This window comes from Malaya genurostris, chromosome 3 (genome assembly GCF_030247185.1).
Source record: "Malaya genurostris strain Urasoe2022 chromosome 3, Malgen_1.1, whole genome shotgun sequence".
In the NCBI taxonomy this organism is placed as follows: domain Eukaryota; kingdom Metazoa; phylum Arthropoda; class Insecta; order Diptera; family Culicidae; genus Malaya; species Malaya genurostris.
In genome coordinates, this window is record NC_080572.1 from 248845142 (window position 1) to 248857382 (window position 12241).

The 12241-nt window shown below is 34.1% G+C and overlaps 1 protein-coding gene across 1 annotated transcript in view; it reads left to right on the forward strand.

Moving 5' to 3' along the window:
* LOC131439667 (hepatocyte growth factor-like protein) overlaps window positions 1-12241 on the forward strand; it is a 179712-nt gene that overhangs the window by 58744 nt on the left and 108727 nt on the right. The window lies entirely within an intron of this gene.

The window sequence follows — 12241 nt, forward strand, 5'->3', positions numbered from 1 at the left end:
AAATTCATATATAAAATTTTAGAAAAGGTCTACTTCTACTTCAAATGGCTATTTCTTAATCAAGAACTTAAAGTTTTGCAAATGCGTGTTAGTTTTCTCAGCTGAGATTTTTTCATTTTTCAATAGACACTAATAACATTAACGTCAAATGTTAATTTTAATGTTGAATGCTTGTAGAAACATTCAATTTTTGTTCATTTTTTACAACTTTTGTTAGAATTGATGATATCCTAATCGAGACAATTTTATGGAAGTGCATGTTAAAATAACTCCACTCTCTTAATAAAATAAGTCTTAAGTTGAATTGACCTCTCGAATCATGCAAAATAAATGGTTGGCCGTTTTGGAAACATGTTTTATTCAAATCGGAGTATGTGAAGTCTAATAACTTCTCTGGAATTATTCAGATATCGAAGCTGGTGATTCCTAAAATACTTCTCAAACGCATTCAAAATGAAACTCTTGTTACTTGTTTGTGTGAGTCCCGACCGGGAAGGATTCTTAGTGTCAGTACGATCGTAGTACTAGAAAAACAATGATTCTGAATCGGCTACAAAGTCTGTTGAAAAAGAAAAGGCAAATTCCATAAAAGAAAAGTACAGCAAAGACTTTTTGTATACAAATAATTATATTTTACAACTGCCAGTGTTGGTGATTGCTGAAAATTTGACAGAAGCTGCTCGATTTTTATCTATATTGTATACAACATTTTCAATCCGGTAGAAGATGCTACAAGAATTCGAGTCTCTCAATGCATGATCCTCGAGAGAATTTTTCTACATTTTTTCGCTCCACTTCATACTCTGAGTATTTCATGGCCCTTAAAAAAAATTTCAGTCTGATAATGATCGTCGCTGTGTGGAATTTACCAAGAGAGAATCGCAAGTTGACAATTATCGCAGAAAATCGAATCGGTGATTCGACTTGATGATTCTCATAATAGTTACAATATTTAAAAACCCTTGTGTGGAGCATTCACATACATTTTCATAGACACAAATTATACAAAGGTTATAAGCACATAGTTAGAATAAGCGGCAATAGTAAAATGATTCTATCGCAATTATCCACTGCCCATACAGAATCGGATCGCGAAACGAGAATAAGCGACCGTTTGTTGCTTCAGAGAGAATCCCCACAGCAGCGTGCTAGCCGTTGATTCTCAGACCGTTCACCGAGAGAAATTCGCTCTCGCACTAGCGTCTATTCTACGTTAAATGTACCATGCCGGTTTTTTGTTGTTGCGATGATTTCCGATTCTCTTTGATGGCACTGATTTAATCGTGGAAGAGTTGCGAGTGAGCATTCTTTGATACGATAAAAGCCATCCTTGTCAACTGCATAGGTATAATTAGTATCAATGTAATCGTGATGTTATGGCGTAAGATCATCATTACCGTTACTTCTCGTCAAACTCCTTTGAGAATGGCAGATAGATATGATGGCGATGACAAAATTATGTAAAATCAGTCCCCAAAAATCAAGACTTCAAGCTGCAAACCTTTTCCATTCCGTGGAAATGCTTTGTGGTAGAACTTCCTTGGATATGAATTCTGCACACAGTAACCTAGTATCGCAAGTGACATTTAGCACCATAATCAGTCAACAACTTATCTTTCGCCCGTCTGTCGTCGGGAAGTGTCAATTAAGGTATGAACTGTCGTCTTGCCGATGGAAAATTAAAAAAAATGATACAACAGAGTTTCGCTTCATTGCATTCGAAAGTTTCTAAAATATCTTAAAATACTTCGACCGCTAGCGAAATTTGAATTGGTTCAGTAGATGTTCTGTTTTTCTATATTAATTTCATTTGGCACGTACTTTTCAGATGACATTACCGAATGTAGAGTTATTGCACAGAGATTTCGTATTTTTCAGGTCAGCTCCATGATAAATTTCTCATCTTAAATTAACGTTGACAAGAGCTAGTTTATAAAGCATTCTCATTGAACATTTTATGCAAGTAGAGTCAGTTCAAAAAATGCTCTAGAGGTAACCCTCCAAGCTATGCAAAACTGGGTAGTGTTGTGAGCTACAATTTGCCGTACAAGCCGTGGTTGATTAAGACCTCTGGCGGTGACGAAGATTGTCATTGAACGGCCGCTTAATTATACGAATTAATAATAATATATGGACGGAAAATTTACACGGAAAATGGTCTCGTATAATGGAAGGTGCCGTAGTTATATAAACGCACCGATTAACGTAGAACCATTGTTGAAAACAAATCAGAAAAATTTCAAATAAGGAGTGCTTATTTAAAAGTGTGCATTTAGAATTCTCGTGACCATTTCGGAAAAATCCTTATACCTATCGAATATTAGAGACGAGACGTCCGTTCTAATTCATACTAGTTTACAGAATTGCAGTATGATGCAGCAAATTAAAAAGACATTATATTTTACAAATTGCTCTATAATTTACTTCCCCATATGCTGCTCTCTTTGCGAGTAAATTACCGCAATTATATGCATGCAGAAATGCCGTGAACCCTAAATGATACAAATTTAAAGCAATCTAAATTAATAGATGTTTATAGTTATAACAATCACCTACTACCATCAATTATCACTACGAAAATTTCCATTGTAACTGCTGATCGATTAACTCATTCTTCTGAACCATGTTCTAAAATTCCTAAAATTCCTCACTTTTATGGGGCAGGAAAACCACCAACGCCCAGTTTCGCGTAGAAGATCAATTCAGGATGACATTACCAGAACTGAATGTCCATTTTTTGTAACCCACGCAAACGCTGCATTGTTTTCCGCAGTTAAGATTAAATAGTACACTGCTAAAAAGTGCAGCAATTCATTGCCTTTAGGATTTAACTCATCTGACTTTCTGAGCGTCAGTCTTAGAATTTTGAAACTTCGCCACGATACGAAATATCATTCCAATACCATTCAGATTCTGTTGGCATTTCTGATTCTGATGACGTCACAAAACCCTCAAACGGCGTATCCATTATCGACACCATAACTAAGTCTCGTGCCACTTTCAAAAATTCGCAACGCTTCGATACGGAAGCTGCTAATCCAATTATCACTTCATAAAACTCAACGATGCGAACGGCGAAGAAGTAAATATTGGCTTTCGCTTGCTTTCAAGAGCAAATAAAATGTTTTAGAGTTGTGAGTTGACATTGGTTTTGCTATCGGCTTCATTTATGACAGTTTATCTGTAGAATGTTGGTGACAAAGGCGTGGAAATTTCAACCGACAAGAAGCATTCAAATTGCAAAAAAAATCTAGTCATGGATTCACATTACTATGTTCAGTGGTCTGATTCCACTAACATCGTAAAAAGTTTTTGAAGAAGTAATGCACTGATCTCCTAAGAAAGTTGTATGTTCGAACCTCGACCCCGAAGGAATTTTCAAGAGTCAGTGAGATCTTACCATTACACTTTAAGTGTCGCCTACACCAACTAATCGGCTGCGAAATCTATCGAAACAAAGAGTCATGCTCCACATCAGAATATAGCATCGGGACTTTGTTTCTACTTTTCTGAAATCTCAATGCATTCAATGCACAATGTTACACCATACACAGTTCTCAATACGTTCTGAGATCAATTTCATAAGGAACTTGCTTAATTCTTGAAGTGAAGGTCATTTTCTTTCCTTGATGATGAGATATCGGATTTATCCATTTGGCACACATTGTGGTGAACCATTCTGTGTCCTTAGTTACTTTAGAATCATTTGGTTTGACGTATTAGGTTGCAATTGGAATATGTTTGATTTAGTCACTATTTACGTTTCGTCTTAACCTGTTATGCCACTTAGCAGTTCAACATAAACCACTAATCAGACGTAAACCTCGATTTCCACTTGAGTTGCAACTTTATGAGATGTTTGATTTTTAATCCTCGTGTTTCAAGAATGCACAGTTATAAACCTAGTCAAGCAGTTTTCCGAAATTGCGAAAACTGTTGGATGTTTGCTTTTTTAAATTGTTACTCTCTCAATACGCTTGAATTCTTCTAGTTTTTTTTCATGGTCTACTCTTTTTGTACAAATACTTTCTCTATTTATACTTCTCGCTCCCTTTATACTCTTCACTCTTTTCATGCTTCTTGTTTTTTTATGGTTCTTAGTCTTAGTTTGTAGACCAACTCCCGAATTATTTTAACTTTTGGTTAAAATTTAACAGTCGGACAGTTATTTTTGATCGAGTAGTAAAAATTCAACTAAAACTTCAGTCCATTTCAAAGTTTGACAGATAGAAAGTTTTTTAAAGTTTATTTTGCACATAAAATGGTAACAATTGGTATAATAATTGCATTACAGTGAACGTAAGAAGAGCTTCAAGGACAATTTACTTCGTTTGACAATGTATTGAAACTTTTTATTGCGGTATTTTCTTTGACTGAAAGTTTGAAAAGAAATTACACACAGATATTAGAATTTTTGGCAAAAAAATTTTTTCAGTGCCGGAAAATAATTATTGTATGCTTCGAGTTGGGTTATTTTCGACAACGACAAAAAAGCTGTTCGACTGTCCAATTTTAACAATAAGTTAATTTTTTTGCAATATTGTCCATGGCCTTAGTGTGGAACTTTGTTCAGATCTCGATTATTCGACATTTCTACCGTACCCATATACTTAAGGTTTTGTTAACACTGTAAAATTCAACTCATGAAAATTGGTCCGGAGTGTCACATCCCGTGACACTGTCGGCACCAAAAAGTGTAAAACGGAGTCCAATTATAAGTTTACAAGTTTAGTCTCGTTAGTCGTACTGTTTTGATATAATTTTTCTGAAGATTCGTCGAGCTTAGTAATGGCTGTGTGAGCATATGTATTTTTGTACGCGTGTTAGTCAAATAATTACACACGATGACTGAAGTGCTTAAATTAATTAGTTATCAAATTACCTAATTATTGTTTTAAATTTTGTATTCATTTATTTGTTTATTTATTTATCTAAGTTTCGATTATAGAGGTTTTAACCTTAAGGTCATTTTCTTCTTCGGGCTAGAAAAACTTTCTGACCCTATGTGCGGGGTTGGGAATCGAACCCAGGTGAACTGCATAAAAGACATCGACTAATCCATCATGCTATACCCGTCCCCAAAAATTTATTTATATTTTTTATTTATTTATTCATTTACCTGTTCATTTGTTTATTTATTCATTTAATAATTAATTTATTTATTTATATATTTATGTATTTAATTATTAATTTGTTTTAATTATTCGTTTATTTATTTATTTTTTAATTCATTTTCGACATAATTTACAATGTATTACTTATATAGCACGCAGTATTTCAGCGACAAAACTGCGATTTAATTTGATTTTTGGACATAATAAGGTTAAGTTGTTCGCAGTATTGATTATAACGGCACATTATTCGGTTTGGGTTACTATTTTTTGCAAAATTATTACTATTTTATTTTACTGTGAAAGAAGATAGTTATTTTACTGCGGTAGTGAAGATTATTGAACGCATGGAGAAATAATGTCGTTGATAAATAAAGCATGCCTGATTCGCATCGTTCTTCAAGTATTTGTATACTAATGAACATGCAGCGTGCTTCATATGATGAAAGGGGAAATGTGGTCCAATTTAATTCAAGAAGAGCATATAGAAGAAATTGTTTTGGATCAATTTAATGTTGTTCGTGCGCAATAAAATATGGATTACATTGTAGGCTGCAATATTCTAAAATTGGTTTGACATATGTACTATATAGTAAGTTAATTATATAAGGGTTTTGAAAGCTATTCCTGAAGTGCTAAATGAAACCGTATGCTGGGTTTAATTTAGCTCTACAAGAATAGCTTTTAAAACTCTCATACAATTAACTTACTATATAGTACATATGTCAAACCAATCTTGGAATATTGCAGCCTACAATCGACATACTTACACAATTGATTCTGGTATTGTAATGTACCACAAATGGGAGCTTGGAGCGTTAGATTACGCCTAAATTTCGAACAATTTTACAGTTTTCCACAAGTTGATTTTTTAATTGTATGTCTATAGATTGGGTTTAATTTTTCCCACTAAAAGTTATTGAGTTCCATTTTTTTACATCAAGTTGAAGAAGACTTCTACTTCTCCAAATGTAAAATAGATTAATTTCGTTCTAGAATATTACTGCGTCGGTGACGGTTAAGTGGCCTTTGAAAAAACAATCGGATAAAATTCATCAATTTTGCAATAATTGTTTGAGAAACTCGTTTTGGCGTTTTTGAGAAAACGATTGAGCTCGTCTGTTCCCGATACTTTCGGAACCGGAATTCGGAGATCGGTTTAGTGTAAGTCAGTTAAATGCAACTAAGGGATTGTAAACCATTTCAAGGGGTCCACTAGGAGATTGATAGTACCTATTAGCTCTCTCCGGACTGTACCCGCCTAAATGCCGTGTGGAATCCGGCGGAAAAAATGAACCAAGAATAGATCCACTGGGTTCCTGCTTCCATGTCGTAAAAGGCGACAATTGCAGGAGTTTCTTTTTCCTTTCAGTTATCAGATATTTTCAATATTTAACTTCTGATTACTCTATTTTACTAAATTATCTCTTCAGTCAACCTGTCAATTTCCGTCTAGCTTTAGAGAAAAGTTTTATTTGGAATGTTTTCTTCTTCCATGTTATTGATTGTCTTTCAGGATTATAAATTAAATGATAAAAATCATCTTTTGCACAAAGTTAATAACAGAGATAACATATATCGGTATATTGAATACATAGTAAAAAACACTTGATATCAATATTTCAAACAACAAATTAATATTTTTCTAGGTAGCCGGCTGCCCAGATTAACCAATATAAACAGCTGATAATTTTAATAAATAAAAAAAATTAAATTATCGCGTGTAATCTGTTAAGCTTATTTGGTGATTTAAAATCATTTTATAACAACTATTTAGAATATGTCAATGCAATGAATCAACTATTTTGTCTAAATCCTATTCACTCGTTTATTTTGTAATTTCATTTATAAAAAATGAGGGAGTTTTTATTCTTTACGCGATAGTATTGCAAATTTTTCTTCAGTTTCCTCGAATAAGAGCTGTGAATCAAGAATTCCCGGGACTTTAATATAGGATATTGTTGAAACGCCCAATCGGGAAGTCAGTGAGTTTAGTGGTGCATCCGAGCATCTTGAAACCGGAACATACTGAGTCGCGCGCGAATAATACCAATACTAAAATTTTTACTAACAAATATCCTTCTCCCGTGACACTTGTGGAGTGCGCTGTAGTATATACGGCCTCTAGTAACAACAAGTGTTGGACTAACTCCTTGTACAATTTCAGCTAATTCCGATTAGTAACGGAGTAACAACCAGGGGTGGTCGCTCAAGCTTAAGCTCAAGCTCAAGCTAAGGGATTGTAAACCATTTCATTTTATTTTGAATTTTAGAAAATCAGTATAGCCCTTTTTAAACAATTGTAGTGCGTTCCAAGTAAAAGGATCGGGATCGAAAATAGAAAAATAAATTGAAATTAGTTTGTTTGGCCATCGACTATTCAAATCTGCAAACCCGATAAACCCGATTAGTATATGAAAAATTGACATTTTAACACTAATCACCCTGTGTCTCCTGAACCGGGAGACGGATCTCAAGAAATTTGGTGGATCTTAAGACCTTTCTTTTGAATCTTAGATGAAGGAAATCGGTTAAGCCACCTTTGAGAAAATTGATTGAAATTAATTGTCACGCACACATTTGCTGATCACGACGAGGAAGTATGTGAAGAATGTTCATTCAATTATTGCTGTAAACAATTTAAATCGATATAAACATGAAATTCGAATTCAAAATCGAGAATACTGCTACTTTTCTTATACATATGTCATATTCGAACGATTATGTTGCCAAAAACAAACCGTGCTAAAATCGAAACAAATAAAATGTTATCAAAAAACGTCTTTTTTATGCAACAACAATTTATACAATTGCATACAACATTATTAAAAATTGTGCTTTACTTGGATCTCAAGCATCGCTTTATTTTACAGCACTTAAAACTTCTACTGCTGAGATAGGAAGAAAAAGTCGCTTACACAAAAATATTGATAACTCTGTTAAAAACAGACAGATTTTAACAATATATGGTCCTTTTTGTTTATGAAGTATGTGTATTAGGTCGGGACAAACTATTGATTTCAGCTTCACCAAACTTTTCGTGTTCTTTTTGGATTCCATAAAACACTATGAATCTCCAGCCGATTTTTTTTTATGTAAAAAGTGAATTTTTTCATAACTCCACTATGTGATTAAAGTTGTTTATTTATTCATTTGTCAAACAAATGTAGACTACAGACAAAAAAAGAGTTACAATGGTTTCTTATATGTTATACATTATTCCTACGATTTGGTTTAATTTTTTCTTTTATTTGTTTCCTGGACATAGTTAAATCGATTTTTTGGCAGTTTTCGTTATAAAAGCGCATCATTTGATTAATAGGATTATTTTTGGCATAACATTTTTTTTTTTTTTGGAAAATATTCGACGACTTCTGAGATGACGACTAGAAGCATAAAATTTTAATGGTGAAGACAATGATTCTGATTGCACTCGTTGAGAAATAATGTTGTTGATAAGGAGTGTTTGTAAGTTTATGAGCATGCAACGCGCTTTTTATGATGGAAGAGGAAATGTAGTCCAGTTTAGTCTACGAAGCGCATACAGTAGAAATTGTTTTTGGACATATTCGATGCGTTCTACGTGTACGGAGGTACATGGGTTCCATACTATTATTTCAAAATTGTCCTGACGTATGTTGTATATAATAATTTTCTAGTGTAATGGTCCTGAAAATTATGACGGAAACGTTTAATGAAGCTACAAGATTAACAGAATAGGGCCTAAATGTGAACCTTGGGGAACACCTGAAGTGACAATTGTTGATTTGGAGTATGTGTTTTGATAGCGTACAATTTGTTTACGTTTTGTGAGATATGATTGAAGCCATTCCAAAAGTTTTTGTTCAATACCATATTTTTGTCGTGAATTCGACTTAATTTACTATGAGGCGCCTTTTCAAAATTTACCCTCTGAGAGAGTGATAAGTTTTTGATAGTGAATATCTCTTGTTGTATCTAATGAATCGACATAATTCTTGGTACATGCCATCGGAAATATAATCACAATTTTATGATAAAATTTTCAGTTGTATGACATAATTTCAAATAATTCAAAATTAAACTTTTCTGAAATGTTTGGTATAAACGAGTATCAAAGAGGATAATTCATAAGGCGCGTTTGCCTTTCTGGTATTTTGAAAGCTCATAGATCAGTGATTTGTGAAAGAATTTATATAATCTAGCTACCAACAGACTCGAAATTTTTCTACTTGAATGTGTATAGAAACAGCATTGAAGTATTTCAATAGTACACTATTGAAAAACCTCTCTCATTCGACCCATGTCAACACCAGCCAATCAGAACGCGTTCTGATGAAGAAAACAATATATCTGCTGCTGTACAACAAATCGTTCGAGAAAAATGTTCCGAACAGTGCTTAATATCGTAGTGAGTTCCACGATTTGATCCTTCTGAAAGGCAGGAATGAATCCCGTACAGCATCCTGATAGTTTCTTTCAATGAAATGCAAATCCGAAATGAAATAATCGACACTAAAATTCTATATGCTGCTATATTTATAGTCGTTAGGACCGCCCATTAGTGAAAAAGCTACTAACGAAATCACTTAAAAAGAAACCTCTTAACAAAAATTGGATCAGTTTGGATTCTATCGCCACTGCGAGCAGATGTATTGTGTGTCGTTTGCAAAGCTAGTTTCGCTTCCGACAAGAGCGATTACGTCACAGCTGCTAGTCGTTTGCATTGCTGATAAAACAACAAAAAGGGGACAACGATGGAGAGCATCTTACAAAATCAGCCGTTCTAATGGCTCTAAAAGTTTTCTAAAGAACTATTAGGATTCCTTCTTCGCAAATCGAAGGTAAATATTCTCAATTTAGTGCAAATCTAGAACAGTTTGATAAGATTTGTGCACTTTTCGCTGTGTGAAATTCACAGTAATCGAAATCAAGTGAAGCCTTCTTTGTTTTTGCGAAAGATGTGAAAAAGAGCAATGCTTGCATAATTCATACAATTGGTCAACTAATTGATATTCGGAAGTGTTAAGGAACATGTCAGTTGTTTTCGTATTCACGACATGCAGTTATGTCTCTGACATTACCCACCCGCCTTTTTTATTTTGAATAGTAATAATGGTGCGTCAATTCTGTCGAAAGCTTTGCTGAAGTCAGTATATGGAGTTTCTACATAATTTCTATTGTCCATAGCTTCTAAAGTGAATGTAATGAATTCCAAGAGATTTGTTGACGTAGAACGACCTTTGAAAAAGCCATGCTGTTTTGGAGTTATGTAATTGTTTACTTGTTGAAATATTTTTCCATTGGTAGTTTTTTCAAATAATTTTGGAATGCACGAGATAATGGCAATTTCTCGATAATTACGTATGTCTGATTTTGAGCCTGATTTAAAGAAAAATCAAAGGTCCCTTTGCTTTGCGGTACTAAAAAGGAGGGTTTCCATGTTTCTGAAAATACCTTTTCTTAGAGATAAGTTGAAGAAATGGTGCAATGGTGTTGTGAGTTCAGTAGCTAATTCTTTCAAAAATATTGGTGCTATTCCAGGTCCCTTTGCTGCGTTAAGATTTTCAGTGCAGTGAATATTTATTGCTTTGATAATTGATAGACACTGATGTCATTAGAAATCTCCGGTATAATGGAAAAGTAGTCACGTTCACGATCTGTCTCGGCATATGATGTATATATTTCTTGGAAAAAAATTGCAAATAAATTTCAGTGCTATTAGTTCCAGTAGTTCCGTCTAGGTTCATCTGGGAAGGAAGGTTGTTATTCTTCAGTTTTGTTGTATCCGTAGCAGCAGAAAATTGAAGATAATGTTGATACAGAAATGTGATTAATGTTTATTATACTTTGTTATTCCAGTTCAATTTATAGACATCGAATTTGATTGAGAAAATGTTAAATAATAAAAAAAAAACAGTAGAGACAATAAAGATAACAGAGACAGTAACTACTGTGAAACAAGGAAAAAAGGAAAAACAGTATAGTTAGTAATAACAGTGAAGATAGTAAAGACAATCAAGACAGTAAAGTTAGTAAAGATAGTGAGTGCAATGGAAAGAAAACAAAGTCTGAGAGTAGAAAGGAAGGAGAAAAGTATAAAAAATAGTAAAGGAGAGTAAAAAAGAGTAAAAGTAGTGAAGAGTAAACGTCCAAAAATTATTCGTGAAGAGTAACAAACAATTATTTTAATTACTTTGATAAATCTGACATTTCCCATCAATGAAGAAATAGCAATTTAAAAAAAATCGTTACTCAGCAATGTTTATCAATCAGGTTTTTATCAGAATCTCATGCTAGTGGTTGTGCAAAGTCTACCGAGAGAGAAGGGTCACATTTCACAGAATACTAAGATTTCTCTTTGCTTTGTTAGTGAGATCATGAAGGACATTAAGTTTCCCATTAACCACAGATTTTACATTTAACTGCTGTACATTTCAACTAAACTCATTAGGTAATAACTTCTCCGTAATCCAATCTGACATATGCGTAGTGTAATTGTCACTACACACGCCACCCATCAGGAATCTCCAATATATTGAAAATCGCTTCTGACGGCAGAGATAGCTCGTACGGTTTAATGTTTCTGAACATAAGCCGAATCCACTTATCTCGACGCTGTTAAGTAGAGTAACTAGTAGTAGCCTGCCGCTACTATTAACTACATGTTAACAACTAGCACTCCGGTGGGGCTGCTGTTGATTCTGCCGCTGTCATTACTATTGAAAGTCGTTTGTTGGGAGTAGTAATTACCACAGACTGTCATTTTAGCCGCGTGTTGTAACACGACATAACCGAAGAGATCGATATCAGGTGTTGGAAATCGTCGCCTTCGGGTTCAACCCGATGACAAGGTTGACCTTTACGAAGATTTATTCACTTGTTATACCTGAAATGAGCATTTACTTTTTCAATGGATGTGATCTAAAACCAACCATTGATGGATGGTCTAGCAACACTGTCTGTTTCGCTAACCCGAAACGATTTTGCGCGGGTGCAAAAACTCCGTTCCAATTCAGCACCTCTGTAATGGATCTAATAATAAATCCTTTCGGGAAAAATAGAACAAACCAAGAGACAAAACATCATCCTATAAATTACAACCGCAGCAACATTCAAAGTACTCACCATAAATCCGCGCACACTTATGG